Source organism: Peromyscus eremicus, chromosome 2 (genome assembly GCF_949786415.1).
Source record: "Peromyscus eremicus chromosome 2, PerEre_H2_v1, whole genome shotgun sequence".
NCBI lineage: Eukaryota > Metazoa > Chordata > Mammalia > Rodentia > Cricetidae > Peromyscus > Peromyscus eremicus.
The window spans coordinates 107090151-107109645 of NC_081417.1; the positions used below are offsets into that span (position 1 = coordinate 107090151).

Sequence of the window (19495 nt, forward strand, 5' to 3'; positions counted from 1 at the left end):
ATTCTTCATATAGATAATACTGCTTTGGTGGTAATGCTAGCACAGATAAGACTGACTAGAGTATTTTATATGCCTGAGTTCAAGAATTTTGGTGTCCAGAATATCTGTCACTGCCATTATGTACATCAACTCCTTGTGATCAACAAATGAACACCATGTGAAGTAGGAACCAAATATCATTCCTAAAGTTTGATTATATTTCTATTGTAATATGTCCAAGGGGATTTGATGGTGATATTCATCATGAGAAAAAGGGCATTGCCTAGAAGTATCTCTTGCTATGAGAAGGCACATTCTGAAGTCAGTTAAAACAACAATCAGCTTTGTGATTCTGACCTCACATTTTTGACCCAAGTTTGATGGCTACTCTCTGAATCCCACTATTAATTGTTGATGAAATACTAGGCTAAAGCCTATATAATTAACCACAGTCAGATATTGGCAATTTTCTGTGACTGAACTAATCAGGTGTGTCACAAAAGACCCTGCCATCTTGAGGAAGGACCTCTTGTTTACCTCTGAGCTTCAGGGAAGATGTCAGAAGCCATAGTAGGAAGTGAATGCAATACTGATTTTGCTGAGCACTAGGAATAGCATTTCTTGTAAGAGTTAACAGCTGATAGTATAGGGAGGAAAAAACAATTTTTACCACTGTCCCAGAAAATTAATTTCTAGTTGAGAAAGATTTAAGGATTTCTAGAATCATTTGTGTTTCCAAAGTGAAGATATGTGAGGTCAGATATTCAATTTACAATTCTTATTTTCATGTTCATATTTTGCCTCAGGCTATTGTGACCCATAAAAAATAGTTATGTTTATGGTATAACAGGGGAAGAAATCTAAAGTATTCAGGAGCTCTGTGGTGTGCTTCAGTGAGAATTGTTCTGCTGTCCTGAATGCTACCTGTAGGAGATATGTAGGGAACAAATAAGGGTCTCACCATAGGAGCAGAAATTGGAGAATTCTGAATCAAGACAGAATTACGATATCCTTTATTTATAGTTGAACTAATATATGCACACATAGACATTTAGTAATTGTGCCTATATGTTTTGGAACTATACTTTCTGAAAACCTAGAGATTTGAGCACAGAGACCCAGTAAGCCAATCACTTTTGACATTCTGTTACCTTCATGTGTGGTGATATTTTATTTTTTCTGAAATGTGGTGACATTTTATTTGTATGTTAGTAAATAAAGTTTGCCTGGAGATTAGAGGTCAAAGCCAGGCATAAACAGAAGTCAGGTGGTGGTAGTACACACCCTTAATCTGATCACATGGCAGGCAGTGTCTCTGTGTGTTCAAGGACACAGCCAAGCATGGTGACACATGCCTTTAATCCCAGTACCAACTATAGAGACCTGGAGGTCTGTATAGACAGGCAGTGATAAGGAAGTGAGCTGGCTGGGCTAAGAGCCAACGAGAAGGCAGAACAGCAAGGCAATAAAAGCTCAGGTTAGAGGAAGAAGCTGGTTCTTTTGGGAAGCTAAGGGGACATGATGAGCTAAGGTTAGTTGGTGGCTCTCACTATTTCTCTGATCTCTATGGCTTTCACCTTTGTATTTGGCTCTGTGTTTCTTTTTTAATAAGACTGTTTAGAAATTTGTCTACATTCATGCCGCAAAGTAAAAGAGAAATGTATGCATACTTGGATGCCAAACTTCCATTTCAAATGTCAGTTTCTTTATACTACATGTGGGGTGCATCAATGAACACACCTGCCTTTCTCGTTCTCAGTGGCCTTACTTATAAAATAACAGAATTATATTAGATTCTCCCAACTGAATTTTCCTCATCTAATATTCTATTGCTGTAAGATATCAATATATTTAGTTCAATATTAGATATTCCTTACTTACTTCAATTCAACAAGTTTTGTAACTGCAATGGCACAAATACTGACCAATATGATTGCAAATAACTATTATTTAATGATAATAATTGAGTTTGGGAGGCCATGCATTGGGATAAGGAATTCCAATGATTTTATTTTTTAATCTTAAATATAAGGTTTATTTGGTGCCCCATCTCAAAAAGATGGGGAGGGGGATAGAATGACAAAAAGTAGATCCTGACTGGGAGGTTGAGAATTAGAATTCTAGCCTCCTAACACTTCTTTGATTTTTTAAAAAATTATATGTATTGGTGTTTGCCTTCCTATATATGTAGCTGGAGTTTTCTCCAGTCCCACCTGGGCCTGCAGCCACTCAGACCCAAATAAACACACAGAGGCTTATATTAATTAAAACTGTATGGCCTAATGGCTCAGGCTTTTTGCTAGCTAGATCTTACATCTTAAATTAACCCATTTCTATAAATCTATACCTTGGCACATGGCTCATGACTTACCAGTATCTTTACATCTTACTTTTCATGGCAGTAGCTGGTAGTGTCTCCTCTGCTCAGCCTTCCTCTTCCCAGGATTCTTCTCTCTGTTTATCCCACCTATACTATATTTCCTGCCTGGCTACTGGTCAATCATTGTTTTATTTATCACAGCATACAAAAAGACATCCCCAGGATATTTACATGTGCATTGTCCCTGGCTCATGCCCAAAGAGATCAGAAGAGGGTGTTGGATACCTTAGAGTAGAGTTACAAATAGTTAGGTGTTGCCATCTAGATGCATGGAACCAAAGCAGAATCCTCAGCAAATGCTGCAAGTGATGAGCTATCTCTGTACCCCCTCACTGAAATTTTTATCACCTCTCCCTTCCACCTAATTACATAAAATGGTTTATTTTCCCTCAGAGACATTCTCTTATCTTTAGATTAATAGATGATTTTAACAAACAGCGTGGAAATAAGGAAGATACATGTGCACAGTGTATCTGTACGAACAGTTTGAAGTTTGTGAATGTAAATTCTCATCTTGGGACTATCAGGTAGGAATATTTTCCATCTCCTAACTAGGAACAATGGCAATGTTATATATACCTCTTGTAGTCAATAATAAAATAGAATATAGGTGGACTTGGTCAAGATCCTTCATTGCTATTCTTTCAAGAAACATTGCTTACAAAGTTAAACATAATTGTATATTGGGATTTTGTATCATGTTTCAATTATTTAAAATAAAGCGCAAAGCTACACAGAGAAACCCTGTCTCGAAAAACCAAAAAAAAAAAAAAAAAAACCATCTAAAAGAAGCATTCTTTATTAAAATATTTTCTATTCTTTTAAAGCATCATGGAATTTTAGGATCCATTGTTTTTATCCAAGCATCTTATGTTTGCTGTTTCATAAACTTTATTCAGACAAAGTAATCATTATTTGTAGGTTCCTTCTTCTCACAGCTGCCACCCCGTACTCCAGTCTAGTCTAGTAAGTATCCTTAACAGGTGATTTATAACAGTGCCCAGCCGCTACTGGACACCTGGAGAGGGGAGTAAGTGCACTGTATTGAGCAGCTGAGAACATACCTTGATGGATTTTGTTTTAGGTAAAAAAAAAAAAAAAGTAAGACATTTTATTTTACAGGATTCTTTAAATATATATTGTAAGGGAAAGAAAATCCATATTATATTGATTTATTTAAATGTTTTAAAATTAGATATTGGGAAGACCTCTTATATTTGTATTTTTCTTAGAGAGGAAACACTTTATTTCATTGAAATAGAGGGGGGAAAAGGACTGAAAATTCATGTTTCTGTTCAAACTTGAAGTCAGAATTGACATAGTTTTTAAAACATGACCAAAGTAAGACTGTGACATGAAAGAATAATGGTAGCATTTGGAGAACGCAGGCAAGCTGATTTGCCAGTGGACTTCTCATTGCCTGAGTCAAAACAGCAGAAAACAAATAAACACAGTGTTCAGCTGAGACACCAAATGCTAGCTTGCTATATAACTCTACAGAATTTATAGCTTTCGTGTTATGGGACCGGGTGTCAATTCATGGTTTCTTTTCCCTTTGTGCTACAAAACAAAAGAACTCTGTTAAAAGGGGTAATGAATTGTGTGGGCTTTAATTGCTATCCTGTTGGTAGCTGCTGCTTGCCTACAGCTCTTCAGTGTGAGCTGGAAGGAGGTTGGACTGTGTACCCTACTACTTCATTCTTGTTTGAAAACAGAGTGAAAAAGAGAAAACAACCCTTCCTAAGTGTTTACTTTTAAAGTACCTTTAATCTAGACACATATCTGCAGCATTTTGTAATTTTACTGAGCTTTCAATCAATTCTGTAATAAAATTTATAAGCTTTAAAGACCATAATATAAGATTTCAAGCAGTGTTATATTAAACATAACAAATGAAATGTGTCATCAATGTGTCCATACACATGTACCTATTTATATGTGTTGTGCATTTAGTTAAGAATTGGGTTCATCTTCAGTTAGTGTGGATCTCAGAATTTAAGATGACTTACATTTCATCATCTACCAATATTTCTGAGCTTTTCTCACATTTTTTTTATTTAAATCAAGGAAATAATTTACCCCAGATTCATTTAGATATAATATTTAGGTGTAATATACATACACACACACACACACACATGAATTCATATATTCAAAACAAATGATTTGACAATTTAATACATACATAAAATGTAAAATTTTAGTATAATATTTAGTTAGTGAATATACAGTTTTCCACTCATTATGTGTACATGCGTGTCCCTATATGTACACTTTGTATCTAAATGTGTGCATGTATGTATATGTTTGCATTTAAACATAAATGTGAGTGCACACATGAGTGCACATGCTTGTCCATATGTGTGTGGGGGTGGGTGTGTGTGTATTCAGAACACTTAAGATTCCTTCTATCCATTCACTTTTTATGTTACTGGCCACACAGTCATATTTTCTTTCTTTTCTAAAAGGTCTTCTCCTCATTTAGCCTGGAAAGATCTTAAACTCTTGGGCTAAAGCAACCCTCCTGCTTCAGGTCTCTGACATAGGTGAGACAATACATCTGAACCCTGTTCTCTGTGCCAGGCTAAAGTTACCATACTTCACCTAGGGGAATTATTTAATACAGTATATCCATTAAAGTTAAAATATTTGCAGTTGATTTTCTTATTTATATCGGTGGCATTCCCTCTACAAATAAGAATGATATAGCCACTATTAGTACAACATTGTAATGCTCTGTTTTGGACTATGCATTTACTTCTACAAGAGATATGCATTTCCATGTTCTTGGTGTTTAACATCCTTTCATGATAGCTTAACTCTTGTTAGCAATCTGTAGATAGATCTAATGGTGATAAAATACCAAGCCCTGTCTGGAATGCCAATGTCTGGCTCTCATTTCTGAAGGACATCTTCAGCATGGATAATATGCTTGGTTTGCAAATCTATTTTCCCCCAGAACTTTAAATGAATATTCTTTTTCCTCCTTTGCTAGATTTCTGCTGAAATTGCTGCTGATCAAATTACGGAGGATCTCTTCTTCTCTGTGGCTAATCAGTTTTGATAGCTTTATTGTAACATGGTTTGAAATAACCTTTGGACTTACCTATCTTGGGATCCAAAGAGCTTCATAAGTCAAATTTCCGTTTTCTTTCAAAAAATTGGAAAGTTTTGGAATTATTATTTCACTTAAATCATTATAATTATAGTTGTTTGTGTAGGCTTGAGGCTTCATGGGCTTTTCTTTTCCAGTTTTGCAGGTTCATCCTTTTCAACTAACATTTGGGCTGTCATATTGGTGAGACTTTATAGCTATTGCTTCTGATATACCAGGAAACTTAGTCTCATAGCAAATTCCTTGATCTTCTAATTCTTACAATCTTTCCCCCACAATCTGCTGCAATATTCCCTAAGCCTTAGGTTTGGAAATGTTCTGTAGATGCCTCCACTTATTTTTATGTCTCTTTGGACTTTGTTGAGTGTTGCTAGAGTTTTCCTGCCTTGCTCACATTCAGGACAAATCTCTGTCTACTGCCAGTCCCACAGCCGCTCAGACCCAACCAAGTAAACACAGAGACTTATATTGCTTACAAACTGTATGGCCGTGGCAGGCTTCTTGCTAACTGTTCTTATAGCTTAAATTAATACATTTCCATAAATCTATACCTTGCCACGTGGCTCGTGGCTTACTGGCGTCTTCACATGCTGCTTGTCATGGCGGAGGCTGGCAATGTCTCCTCCACCTTCCTGTTCTCTCAATTCTCCTCTCTACTAGTCCCATCCTGCCTATACTTCCTGCCTGGCCACTGGCTAATCAGTGTTTTATTTATTGACCAATCAGAGCAACAGATTTGACATGCAGACCATCCCACAGCAGTTGAGGTAATTTCTTTGAATTATTCATTACACAGTTTGTATATTTCCATCTCTCTGGGAAAAAGTACTGGGGCCTTCTTAGTTCCTTTTGGTGGTGACATGTTTGCCTGTCAAGAGGTTATTTGTATAGCTATGCAGCCATGGTATATGTACTTTTGTAGGAACACTACTTTCATTTATTACATACTGTTTTTTCCCATTCCACCTGGGTCTGATAAATGATGTGATCACTGCAGTGTTGCAGTGGAGAAAGATGCAGGGGTGGTGGTGGAGGGAGGGGGTAGAGGTTAGAAGCTCCTGCTGAGTTTACTCTTAGTTGGGCAATCATCAGTGAATGAGATGTCTGAATGACCCACCCCAACCCAGAGCCTTGCTTAGAGGAGTTGGCAGAGAGACAAAGGTACAGCTTTGGATGTATAGTTACATTTCCAGGTGGAGGACATGTTTCCTGGTTTCTCCCTATCCCCATGATGTCTCCCTCATTGTTGAATGATACTTCATTCTATATATAGACATATTTTTCCACTAAGTGAAAATGTGCAGGTTGTATCCAATTTCAGTTATTATGAGGAAAGCTACTAATAATACTGTGTGTTTATGTTTGAATTGACATGCACTTTCATTTGTCTTGAATATATAACTAGATTGCAAAGTTCTATGTAATATGCATTTGGTTCACTTATAATTTTATTCAGCTCTATAATGTTTTTACAATGTTCAATACGTTTGTGAAATATATATATATATATATATATATAATTTATTTGGTCTAATAAAATTCTAGAGAATAAGGGAATGGATGGGAAAGCTGGAAGAGGGATAGAGTGGGAGAGCAAGGAAAGAGAAAGCATGATAGAGACATCAAGCGGACAGGGAGAAACAGAGTGCTAGGGAAGTTCCCAGGAATCCACAAGAATGACCTGAGCTAAGACTCCTAGCAATAGTGGAGAAGGTGCCTGAACTGGCCTACTCTGGTTATCAGATTGGTGAATACCCTAACTGTCATCATAGAGCCTCTTTCCAGTAACTGATGAAAACAGATGCAGAGATCCACAGCCAAGCACCAGGCAGAGCTCCAGGAGTCCAGTCAAAGAGAGACAAGAGTAATTCTAAGAGCAAGGGGCATCAAGATCATGATGGGGAAACATATAGAGACAACCAAACCAAACTAGAGGGAACTCATATACTGTGGACCAACAGCTATAGAGCATCCACGGGACTAGACTAGGTCCTCTGCATAGGTGAGGCAGTTGTTTAGCTTGACCTGCTTAAGGGACCCCTGGCAGTGGGATCAGGATTCATCCCTGCTGCATGAGCTAGCTTTTTGGAGCCCAGTGCCTATGGTGGGACACTTTACACAGCCTTAATGCAGGGGGAGGGGCTTGGACCTACCTCAACTGAATATACCAGTCTCTGCTGACTCCCCATGGGAGTCCTTGCCTTGGAGGAGGTGGGAATGGGGGGTGAATTGGGGAAGAAGTTTGAGGGGTTAGAGGAGGGAGGACAGGGGGATCAGGGATTGGTATGTAAAATGAACAAAAAATTTCTTAATAAAAAAAGAAAAAATCCTCTTTCTATACATACATACATACATAAATACATATATGCATATGTATGTATACATGTATGTGCACACACACATGTATATATATGTGTGTGTGTATACACACATACACACGCATATATATATATATATATATATATATATATATATATATATATATATATATATATACATACACATTCTAGCATTCTCTGAGTTCTGTTATTCTGGAGAACTCTGACTCTATTACAATGACATTCAGATGACATTCAGAAATCAAAGCACCAAACTATCATCTAGGTAATCTCATGTGTCCTTTCTACAGTCTGAAATTCCAGTGACTGTCAAAGACACTTTTTTTTTTAATTCCAGACTGCCTCCTGGGATGAACAGCACTGGCTCACACTACAGGAACTCTATTTTGCCCCCTTTTTCCTGACTTTTGTAGCCATCTTTCAAGCAGTAAGCCTCCACCAGACCATTCTTTAGTCAACCCTCAGTCACAAACACAGGCTGTGCACCTAACATCTTTTCTTTTTCTCTCCTGTTATCTGATTCCAACTTGAAATCCTTTGCCCAAATTTCAATCTCTGGGTCTCAGAGTAGGAGTGCTTTTATGGTGACATTTTTGTTTTTTGTGGATTGTACTTAAAAAACTGAAATCAGCATCCATCTTTAAACAAGAATTGATGTAGCACTAAACTCTTTTTCTAGAGACTTGTACGTTTATTAAGTCAATTTTGCTCACCTGAAAAAAATCAAATACTTTCTTTTTCTGTTTTTTCTTTTATCAACAGACTGCAAGAACCTCCAATATCAGCAATTAAAAATGGCAGACAGTATCTTTCATCAGGCGCACAATGGGTGACTGCTTAAGAACACAATATTCTATACTGTCTGTTGCTGACGACCGTGCTAACACAATTATAATATTTTATACTTCAGATTGGCAACTAAAGTGGTCCCAATGGGCACATGAAACCTTTTATGCATATCCATATCCTTTTGTTCACTGCTAGGTCATATCAGTTCCTTTCTAGAATATCCTCTAATTTAATTTCCCTTCAAATAATTGTTTACTAGATAAAAATCTTTTTTCCTCCAGAAGTCATTTTGACCTTTAAAGGAGAGTGGTCTTAAGCCGAAAATGATGCCAAGGGAAATGATAAGATTTGTTTTGATACTTTAGAAATTTGATGGAGGTAGAAAATAACCAAAACCTCTTTTTTACCCAGGAAGCTTATGTTTTTGGTTAAGGGAATGGTGGTGTCTTTTTATTTAAGCATTGTTTGTGAGTCTTTTGTTCATTTGTTTGTCTTAAATCATTTTTGGTAACCCTTAATATAATTGGTCAGCACTTTAATTTCTTCTTTCCGGTCAGAGTTAGTTGCTCAATAACTTATTTTATTCCCTTAGGCACTCATTACACTCATTGACTTAAATTTTGTATAAAAACAGTGTATAATAAAGACAAATTCACTTTTAAAGAAGAAACAGTGTGTATATTTAAAGTGAGATTATGTTGTTACAATCATGTTTTAAATTAAGCATTTTATGCGTGCACATTAAATATTTCAACATTATTTGATCATGTTGGAAGGACTATAAACTAAGCCTTCAGTTTCCTTTACAATGTGTGGTTCTACTCCAGCACTTTTCCAAATTATCTGACTTTTGGTGTGTTATGATGCTACTTCTCAATATTTGTGCATTTATAGTTTTATTAAAATACATTCTCTGTTATTTGGGCATGAAAATCCCCTCTTTTCCTTAAGTCTTAAGTTGTACTTAAACTATGAATCAATACTAATTGTGTGGTTAACCTCTTTACTGAACTACTATAATAACCATTCTTCAAAATGACTGGCAGCTTTATTATAATATTCATTAAAAATCCTTGAAGTTCTATTTAGATTGTACATATGGAAGTAAGGAAAAATGTTTTTATCTGTTTCACCTTCATTCTCCATTACAGAGAAGATACTGAATATGTGAGAGCATTTAAATCAATGATTACCTTTTGGTTATAATTAATGCTTGTACATAAGAATTAAGCTACAGAAAGTCGAGTAGCATAAAAGTATTACAATTAAAGGTAAAAAGACAATGAACATGTGGAAGTAATTCAGGCTCCAAGACCAGACTGAGGAAACATTCACTTAGCAGTGATTCAAAAGTGTTTGATCTACCCTTTCCTAAAAAGCCAGGCACGTGCTCGGTATTCTCAAGTCAGAGAGGCCAGCTGACCCAGTGACATGAGAGGTAGGTAGTAAAATACAGCACACAGCTGTACATATCTTGTTCATCAGTTCCCTGTGCACATTCTTTTACCCTTTGCTTTACTGATTTTGGAGAACAACAAACTGAAACATTGAATAGCAGATTTGAAAACCTATCTGTTGCTCTCTTTTCTATTTTTGAGTTGTCAAATTGTTGTGGTTGGCAACATCTCAGAAGCCTCAGAAGCTATAGCTGTGTCTGAAAGTTGTGTATATATTGCCCTCACACATCTAGTTCAGTTGTGTACCATAGAGAAGTCTCCTGTAATGTTGGAGAATTACTCTAAATGCACTTCTTGTTATTGAGTTGATAGAACACTGGGATTATCAGGTCGCATACTAAACATCAACACATGATGAGATTGTGTGAACCTTCAAGTAGAAACAAAAAAAATTAACTTCTCTGTAGGGTGATATAGCATAAGGGGATGCTAGTCATTTTTCCATGAAGTAACCATGCTGATGTTTGTATTATGATTTGTTTTGAACCACAATAATAAATACATTTTTCAGTCATCTCAATTATGCTAATATAAAATGAATTCAGCTATAGCATCTAACTCTGCTTTTCTCCTGGTGGCATCTCTACAAAGTTGAGTGGCTTCAACTTTATTCTTATCTTTATTCAGACATTAAAATATTCATGATCCTGGTGGTGAAGAATGGCCCCTTTTCCAGTACAGCTCATGAATTAATTCAATAGGTAGGTTCAGTAACCTGGAAGGTGTTGGCTTCTATTTCAGATAAATTATTGTGAGGAAAAAAACACAAAAGATTTATGACAGATCATAGGAATGATCCAGTATCTTTCCAGCATGCAGTAACAAAATAGCCAGCTCCTCCTAGGTAGATGCAATGTGTGTGCTGTTTAGTGTTTCTAAGTTTGCAAAATGCTTGCTGAACTGTCCCTAAGGAGATTTACTGTTAGGATTCAACTCCAGGATAAACAAGGGAGGGGGCACTTTTTGCTTCCTATAATTTATAAAGTAGCCTTGGATTATCACTCAAAGTCTGTAACTTTGGCAAAGTGCCTCAAATTCCTTTCCCTTTGTCTTCAAACACACAACTCAAAACATTACACACCATACAACAGTCTCTATTGAAGTAAATCAGAACTTTTATGAGGGTCTAGTTTTATCGTATATGTTATATTTCTGGGACTATTTCTTCCTTCCAAGACTAGTCATATATATATATATATATATATATATATATATATATATATATATATATATATATAAATTTATTTAATAGTATCTAGTATTTTGAGTCACACTGATGAATATTATCTTGCCTTCCTTATTTGGTAGCCTTGGAATAAAAGAGCTTTTCTCTCCTTATGAAGATGCATATTGTTGTGCCTGGGGTGAGCTGGAATTTTCTTTGTTCATGAACAGAGGTTTCCAAATGTTGAGATCAATATTTCTTTTCAGTTAATTCTCATGAACACAGCACAGTGAGTATCTTACTGTTGTAGTGCATTGCAGTGGCCATTTAGGGGACATGGTATTAGATTCCTTATTTTCTCCTGATATACACTTCACTGAAAGATGCTTGAAAAGAATGACAGAGGATCCCACTACCTGCATCATAGTGCTAAAGCACTGAAGGAATGGTCACATGACTAGCAAAGCTTCCTTGAAAACTATGTCCCTGTTACAGATTCTTACATTTTTATTTTAATTACCCAGCACAGAAGCCAGGAAGCATCGAGAAGCAGCTTTTTAACCTATACAATGGCATTTTCTTGGATACAGAGTCATGCAAGTAGTCTAAATAATGTAGAATTATAAGAATGCTTGTTTACTTGCTTGTTTACACATGAACTGGACATTGTTGAGAAACTCAAAGTCTTGTTATGTTTTTTCCAAAGTTCTTTGAATGAAAGATTTGGATGAAATGTAGAAGAGCTAAGAACACTATGGAAATCCTAACTTGACTTTTTTTTTTTTTTCTTTTTTGCCTCTTGATATTCTGATCTTCCTTTCTCCATTCTGCTATGGGCCCTATACACAGAGATCCAAGGACCACTGCAAGAGAAACCACTGACCTCTGGATTTCAGCTAGGCAGAGGGTAGCACCAGTCCACCAGAGGAAAGAAGGTGGGAAGACTCAAGGTGGACTATGATCTGAGATTCTTTTTCCTTACTTCCCACTCTCCCTCCCTTCCTCCTTCCTTTCCTCCCTCCCTCCTTCCTTTCCCCTCCCTCCATCCCTCCCTTCCTAACTTCCCTCTTTTCTGCTTTTCTTTTTTGTACTAGAGTCAAACCAGGAACATGCTACGGAAGCACAGTATCCATAAGCTGCATCTTAAATACTTTTGAGGATGTTGCTGTTCCTGTAATCATGGGTTACGGTGGGCCTGTACCTCTTTGCCTACTTCAAGTACATGTGGCAGTGGGGCCAGTGGCTTCCTACTCTTGATGTACTTGCACTGAAGAATATTTGCCTTCTTAATCCACTACTTTGTAAAATACTCTGCAGTACTGTCCCCTCTGTTTTCTAGTGTGTAATATTACTGCTAGAATCTTAAAGATTCAAACAATTTATTAATAATGACATGAATTATACTCCAGTATGAAGCCATATATATATATTTAAAATTTTTCTTCATTTAGAGATAACTTCAACACTCACTAACTTTTCCTAAATATAATTGGTATTTCTATAGAAGACATTTCAAAGTGTAGATTTAAGAGTTAGGTTAAGTTTTAAAGAACTTTGTGAATTTGTATTCACTTTTATTTTAACGTGCTTTTAGGTACTTGTTTTGATTTTTAATTATTACTATTATCACATTTACTTTGATCTTATGCTGGTATATGTATGTGAATCAACAGCAACATGTATGCAGTTCTAATATTTTTGATATACATGCATTGTATTTCACATATAAATGACAGAGAACCTTAAGTTGAGAGTCATCAATTTCATAATCTAAAACATTCCTCACAGTTATATACTTAGTTATTTTCACTCAAATGCTACAATGTTCAAGGTACAAAAGTGCTGAGAAACGGCTGAGTTGTAGAATTCAATGACATTTCTCCTTGAGGTTCACCTGCATTTTTTTCTTTCTCACACAAATACCATGCTTGTGAACAACCCCTAGCTTAGCAGCTGTGACTCTACCTCCAAGGAAGATTGCTTTCATTTTAAAAGTTTGATTATTCTCCAATCTATATCTATAAACATTATTGACAACCACCAACTCTGTGATTAGGGTTGGGCTCCACACAAAACCTTTCACTCAGCACCAGTGTTTTTAAATCTGAGTCTATATACCCTTGGGCATAGATAGTGGGAGTCCCTGTTTTAGAGAACTATGTCCCATTAATAATTGACTCTCCACTTCATCATTCAGATATATAACTCTAAAGCATCAAAAAGACACACTTTTTCACAATAAATTTACTTTAACCTGAAGTTGTTATACTGTTCTCTCCAACATCATCCTAATTCTCTTTCTAAAATGATTGTAACTATGTCTTACCTATTTGGAGATTTGGTATTAGCATGGGCAGAAACAAGTATAATTGCATAAATACTGAAATATATATGTTTTGCACATAACTACATCATAATTAAAATGTCCCTCATATAATACATAAAAGTATCTTATAATAACAATTTCTGTTCCTAGTTACTCCACTGCAATTGTTATCACAGTGGCCTTTGCTCTCAGTGACAATATCTTATGTATTTATGCTGACATGAAACCAGTTTTCGCGAAGATGACTTATTTTTGCTTTGGAATTCATCATCTAAGTTACTGTCAAAACTAAAGTGAAGGTTTGAATTGTTATGGAGTATTTCTACTTTTTGTTGTGGGCAATATTCTTATTAGGAGTCACAGAATTACATAAGTAATATGAAGAGAATAATGACAATAATAATGTTATTATGTTAATTATAATTATAACCATAATTTAACATAATATATGATTATAATTATATTTATATGATATAATATATAAATATAATAATAATAAAGAGAAACCTTTACATCTCTGCTCTTAGTAGATGTTTAACTTTGATAGATTTATAATTTGTGTGGGTGTGATCAATTTTATGTGAAGCTCATTGAATTTTCAAGGAGGTGATAGGTATCATTTTATTTTGACCTACTCAACGTAAGCCTTTTTGGTGTTGTAAAAATGCATTCATTTAAATTCTACAGAGAACTCCAATATGGGAAAATAGCACAAATCTCCCTAAATTTTATTGGAATACCAATTATGACACCACATGTATTCAGCCAGAAAACATCAATATTATATTTTATTGTCTTTAATTAAAATAAGAGATAATACTATCTACCATGACTAGTTCTGAGTACCTACTAAACAATTGTGTTTAATTCTCTCACTTCTTTGCTCCTCACACTTTCTTTTTATGGAAAAGCTGAGAAAAAGCTAACACAGAAGAGATACAATTCTCATCTCTTCTACCAGTGCAGCAAAATGTATACAATTTACAATTTTAACCATTTTTTAAGTGTGTGTACAAATGTATGTATGCATATGTACTCATGTACATATGTGCATGCATGTATTTAGCATACAGTGTATGTTAATGTGTATGGGGTCAAAGGTAGATAGGGTTTCTTCTTCATTTCTTCTCTACCTTGTTTTTCGGAGACATGGTAGCTCACTGTCACTGGAGTTTTTAGATTGTCCACCCTGGATTGTCAGTATGCTCTAGTAATCTGCCTTTCTCTCCATCCCCATTCCTTTGTTGCAAGCATACACAACTGTAACTGCCTTTCTACAGGAGTGATGTAGTTGGAAGTCAAGTCGTCATGATTACATGTAAGCACTTAAAAATTGAATCGCCCTTCTAGGTCCCTACTGACTTATAGTAGATCTACTAAATAACAATTCATCATCCCTCTAAATCCCCCCTTTATGTTAGTTTATTTTTTAATTATTAAATTTAGCTTGATAGAAGGCAGTCTCCAATTTGTGTGTCACATACAGGATTGATTGATGATACAAGTCAATTTTCTGGTAGTTTCTAGTGTAATATATTAGACTTCTTTCGCATACCAATTATTCATTAAATAAATTATTTGATGATATTTAATAGTATTTTAAATGTGGCAAACTAACTAATCAGAGTTGGGGATTATGTATCATGTTTTAACCATGGCTTTTCATTTTGAACACATAAGCATAATGTTTTTATGTAGGTACAGTGGGTAAGCCAATGTCCTCTTGAGTACACTGAATGTCTTAGGTCACTCCTGGACAATCCTGGCTGCAAAGGTGAATATTTTCACTAACCCTATACTCTACACTGAATCTGTTTAACACTAAAAAACAATTGAAAATACTGAATTTTGTTTTTATATCCACTGTTGTAACTCTAAATACTACTCATTCTTCATTATATGTGATTTCTTGACTTAAGAAATAAGTAGCAATTGACTCATAATCATGGAGGATGATGAGTTTTAACTACCATAATGTACATTTTTAAAGCCAGATATTTTTCTGTTTGATATCAAGAACATATTTGACCATTTGAAATTTTATACCTTCATTTTAAAGACTGAGGAAACTAATAAATATAAGGCACCTAAATAATCCTTGGTACGTAGAAAGTGTTAAAAATGTAAGTTCTTGGCAAGTAGAATGATCCTGAAGACAAAAGTACTAGCCGATCAAACCCAGCAACCTCTGTTTAACTCCTGGATCGCATGTGAAGGTGAAAAGAGAAAGCTGACCCCACAAAAATCGTTCTCTGACTTTCACATACATGTCATGGGAAAATCCTGCAGCTTGCGAACTCGCACACAACACAGTAGCAGCATATGTCACAATAATTTTTTTTTATCTGTGATAATCTCTCTTACTATTCTCACCATTTTGTGTTGGTATTGATTAAGTACCATGAATAAAGAGTAAGCTGAATTTTTACCGAACTTACAGTAGTAAATCTTCAGAGTTATATTTCACCCCAGGTAATTCTTTCATAAAGTATTTATCACCAAACAAACTTATACACAATAATAATCTGAGTGGCTTATTCTCTTTACAAACTGATGAGGGATTTTCAAACATAAAATACTATCTCTACATACTACTGAACCTTCCTGACTTCTTTCCAAAAGCAGCAACATGTTTATTTATTTTTATTTATCTTTAGCAAGGAGGATAGGAATGTTGTGTCCTTTTTACTATTACCAAATGGCTTTTGGTGGAGAGAATGGGTACTTGTTAGTCCATTTCTCAAAAACTATAAGCTCCCTTTAGCAAGCTACACCTTTAATTCCTTGTAAAATCCCAGTACAAATATGATACTGAACTCTAGACTGACGAAATCTCTACCCCCAACTTCTGTCCACAATATCATCTTCATTATAGTTAAAGATTATTTGCCTTAATAATAATTACTGCGCCAATTAATGTGATTCTAAAATAAAGTAGCTTCTATTTTTCTGCTAATTTGATATTCTTGGGGAGAAGTTGCTAAATCACTACCAGATGAGAATGTCCCAGTAGAGATATGCCAATTCTCACAGAGACAGTCATATCCACAGGGTTGAATCCCAGATATTTACATACTATTTAAATAATTTAATTTTACTTTTCCAGAGTCATTTCTCATCTCTAACAATACAGATTCAGGGATCAAGCTCAGGTCCTCAGCCTTGCTGCTATGCCCTTAATCAACTAAATAATCTCCCTACCCTCATATATGTATTTTCTATTGTTCAGCATACTGCATTCTAACACCCCAGGCCTTTGGATGTGGTGGTATTGTGTTCCCCAAAATATTGTGTATCCTAATAAACTTATCTGGGGTCAGAGAACAGAAAAGCCACTAGATACTTAGGATAGACAGTGGTAGCACATGTCTTTAATCCTAGCATTCCAGAGGCAGAAATCTATCTGTTCAAGGATATAGCCAAGCATGGTGACTCACACCTTTAATCCCAGAAAGCTAGCCTTTAATCCCAGGGAGTGATGGCAAAAGCAGAAAGATATATAAGGCGTGAAGACCACAAACTAGAAGCATTTGGCTGTTTAAGCTTTTGGCCTGGTTAAGCTTTTAGGTTTTGAGCAGCACAGTTCAGCTGAGAGCCATTTGGATATGAGGACACAGAGGCTTCCAGTCTGAGGAGACAAGATCAGCTGAGAAGTCAGCCCAGTGAGGTTAGCTGTGGCTTGTTCTGTCTCTCTGATCTTCCAGTGTTCACCCCAATATTTGGCTCAGGTTTGATTTTATTAATAAGAACTTTTAAGACTCCTGCTACATCTGGATCTCAAAAGTCAGGAATGAAAGTTGTGTAGTCATCTTCTCTTTGGTAGAACACACTGAGAAACTTGTCTGAACCCACAATTTGCTGTTATTTGCACTTATCAAACCCTCCCAAGAACCTGATAGAACATGAATTGATGAATTTTACCAGTGGGTTTTCTGACTCAGTTGTTCTGGTGAGAGACCTGAGAATTTAAACTTTTAACCAATTCATAGTCACAAAAGATTCAAGGTCTTCTCTTTCAGGAAAAATACCATTTGAAAAAAAAAATTGACTATAAGATAGGAGGCTTTGTGATGTGAAAAAGATCTTTATAAGCAGGAAATAAGGAAAAAAAAATAATGTCCCAGTGCATATCTTGTAGTATTATTATGCAATATTATAGGGGATGCATGCACAGTATTTAGAGCCAAATAGTGATTAAAATCCTGGCTCTGATATTAACTTAGAAAATTACCTTACAGAATTTCAGTTTTCTCACTCCACTAATCCTAACTTCCCAGTAGAGTGGTTTTAAGCATTCAGTAAAAGCAGTGAGGTGTCTGGCACACTCAGAAAATGCCAATCACTCTTAACAGGTCTTTGTGAGACATTAGCATGGGAAATGGAAATGGAATAGGCTTTGAAAGAAGATGGGCTGCAGGTCAAGTTTCTCTTCTATTACAGACAGACCAATTGATACTGAATATGTTACATAACCCCTGGGCCTTTGGTTTTTCATCTACAAAATGACTGTTGTGAGTATAAAATAAAACATATTTCAAAAACGAAATACATTTGTAGGTCCTCCATACTAGATGATACATCTATAATGTATTCTGTTCTGAAGAATAATGGACAGTGAGAGTTGGGGGAGTGTCATAAAAACACTCACAGGATAGAAATGCAATCTGAACATACAGCTATATTGTCCGTAAAATAATTTGATTTCAGAAAATCTTTGTCAGTCTAACATGGTTAAATGAAATATTTAGGAGAACAATTTTCATTAGTTCAAATCTATATTTTCCTTGTGGCCATTTTTAGATCAGTGATGCTCACTAAATTCTCTTTCTAAACAGGAATTCCAGGTTAAATTCTGCTCATTTTTAAATATAATATTAATTCTTTTAATTTTTGTTTGGAAAATTTGAATTAAGATTTTGCAAGAATACTGAGAAGTTCTAAATTCTTAAAAACAGTGTTTATATTTTCTTTGATGATTATTATTAGCCATTAGGCAAAATATATTAAAATTTATTCATTAAAATATATAATCCATGACATTAATTATGGTTATATTGTTGTGCAATCAGTATTTTTTACTCATTACTTTTTTTGTTTTACAATTTCTTGTAAGTATATAATATTCTTTCAGTCCTATGCTGAACTTTTCCTTTTCCCCACCCATTCCCTCATAGCCCTCTTCCTCCCTACAAGATCCTTTCCAACTTTCATGGCTCCTTGTTTTGTTTTGTGACCTGCTGAAGTCAACTAAGATCATCTGTTTGACCAAGGATTGGAAAATATCCACCACAGCCCAGTGGACTCAAGTGAGTTCATGTCAATGGCTACTCTTTTCATAGAATGCATCAGTAGCCAAGAATTCATCAAGGCCTCATGAGTCGCTCTTCCAATCCATGGTTGGTTGTTGTCCAGGGTCATGACAAGAAGCTTCAGCTGAGGTCAGATTTGCAGTGGTATGTCATTATTAGAAGATAGTATTTTACATCCCTTGCCCTTATGTTTTGGCTCTTGCATTCTTCTCACTCCCCACTTCAATGATGTTCCCTGAACCTAAGAAAGTAGAAAAAACAGTCTAAGTAGGGGTGAGGATTGGGGTGAGAAAAATGGAGAGTTCAGGAATGGAGGTTTAGTCAAAATGACATATGAAAAAGCCATGTGAAAATATGCTACCATGGGAACCTAACTGATTGGGAAGTCAATTGAAATATGTAGCTTAATTTAGTTAGAATGACATACCATGCATGTATGAGTAATACTGTTCTATGAAGCCATTGTTTATTAGACAATAATATCTGTTCCATGTATGAGGTACAACTTCTGAATTGTTGGTCACAGAGTCTCAGAGGGCCCAAGGCCTTGTTAGTGTGCTAGATAAGGTTTCCATATTATGGAGAAATCCTTAAAACCAATTAGGAAGTTGTTGGTTAACCCTATAACATTAATGC

General features: G+C 35.6%; 2 long non-coding RNA genes across 3 annotated transcripts in view; both read left to right on the forward strand.

Moving 5' to 3' along the window:
• Positions 1–12518, forward strand: part of LOC131903769 (uncharacterized) — a 79078-nt gene extending 66560 nt beyond the window's left edge. The window contains exons 6-9 of one of the 2 annotated variants that reach the window (XR_009377591.1): positions 10687–10760; positions 11368–11423; positions 12074–12159; positions 12319–12518. This is a non-coding gene — a long non-coding RNA (uncharacterized LOC131903769). The remainder of the gene's footprint in view (positions 1–10686; positions 10761–11367; positions 11424–12073; positions 12160–12318) is intronic. The other variant, XR_009377593.1, reaches the window with a different exon arrangement.
• A 2116-nt stretch (positions 12519–14634) lies between these two features.
• Positions 14635–19064, forward strand: LOC131905025 (uncharacterized). The gene is made up of 3 exons (XR_009377832.1): positions 14635–14868; positions 17903–18061; positions 18725–19064. It is a non-coding gene; the product is annotated as an uncharacterized LOC131905025 (long non-coding RNA).
• Positions 19065–19495: the final 431 nt, after the last annotated feature.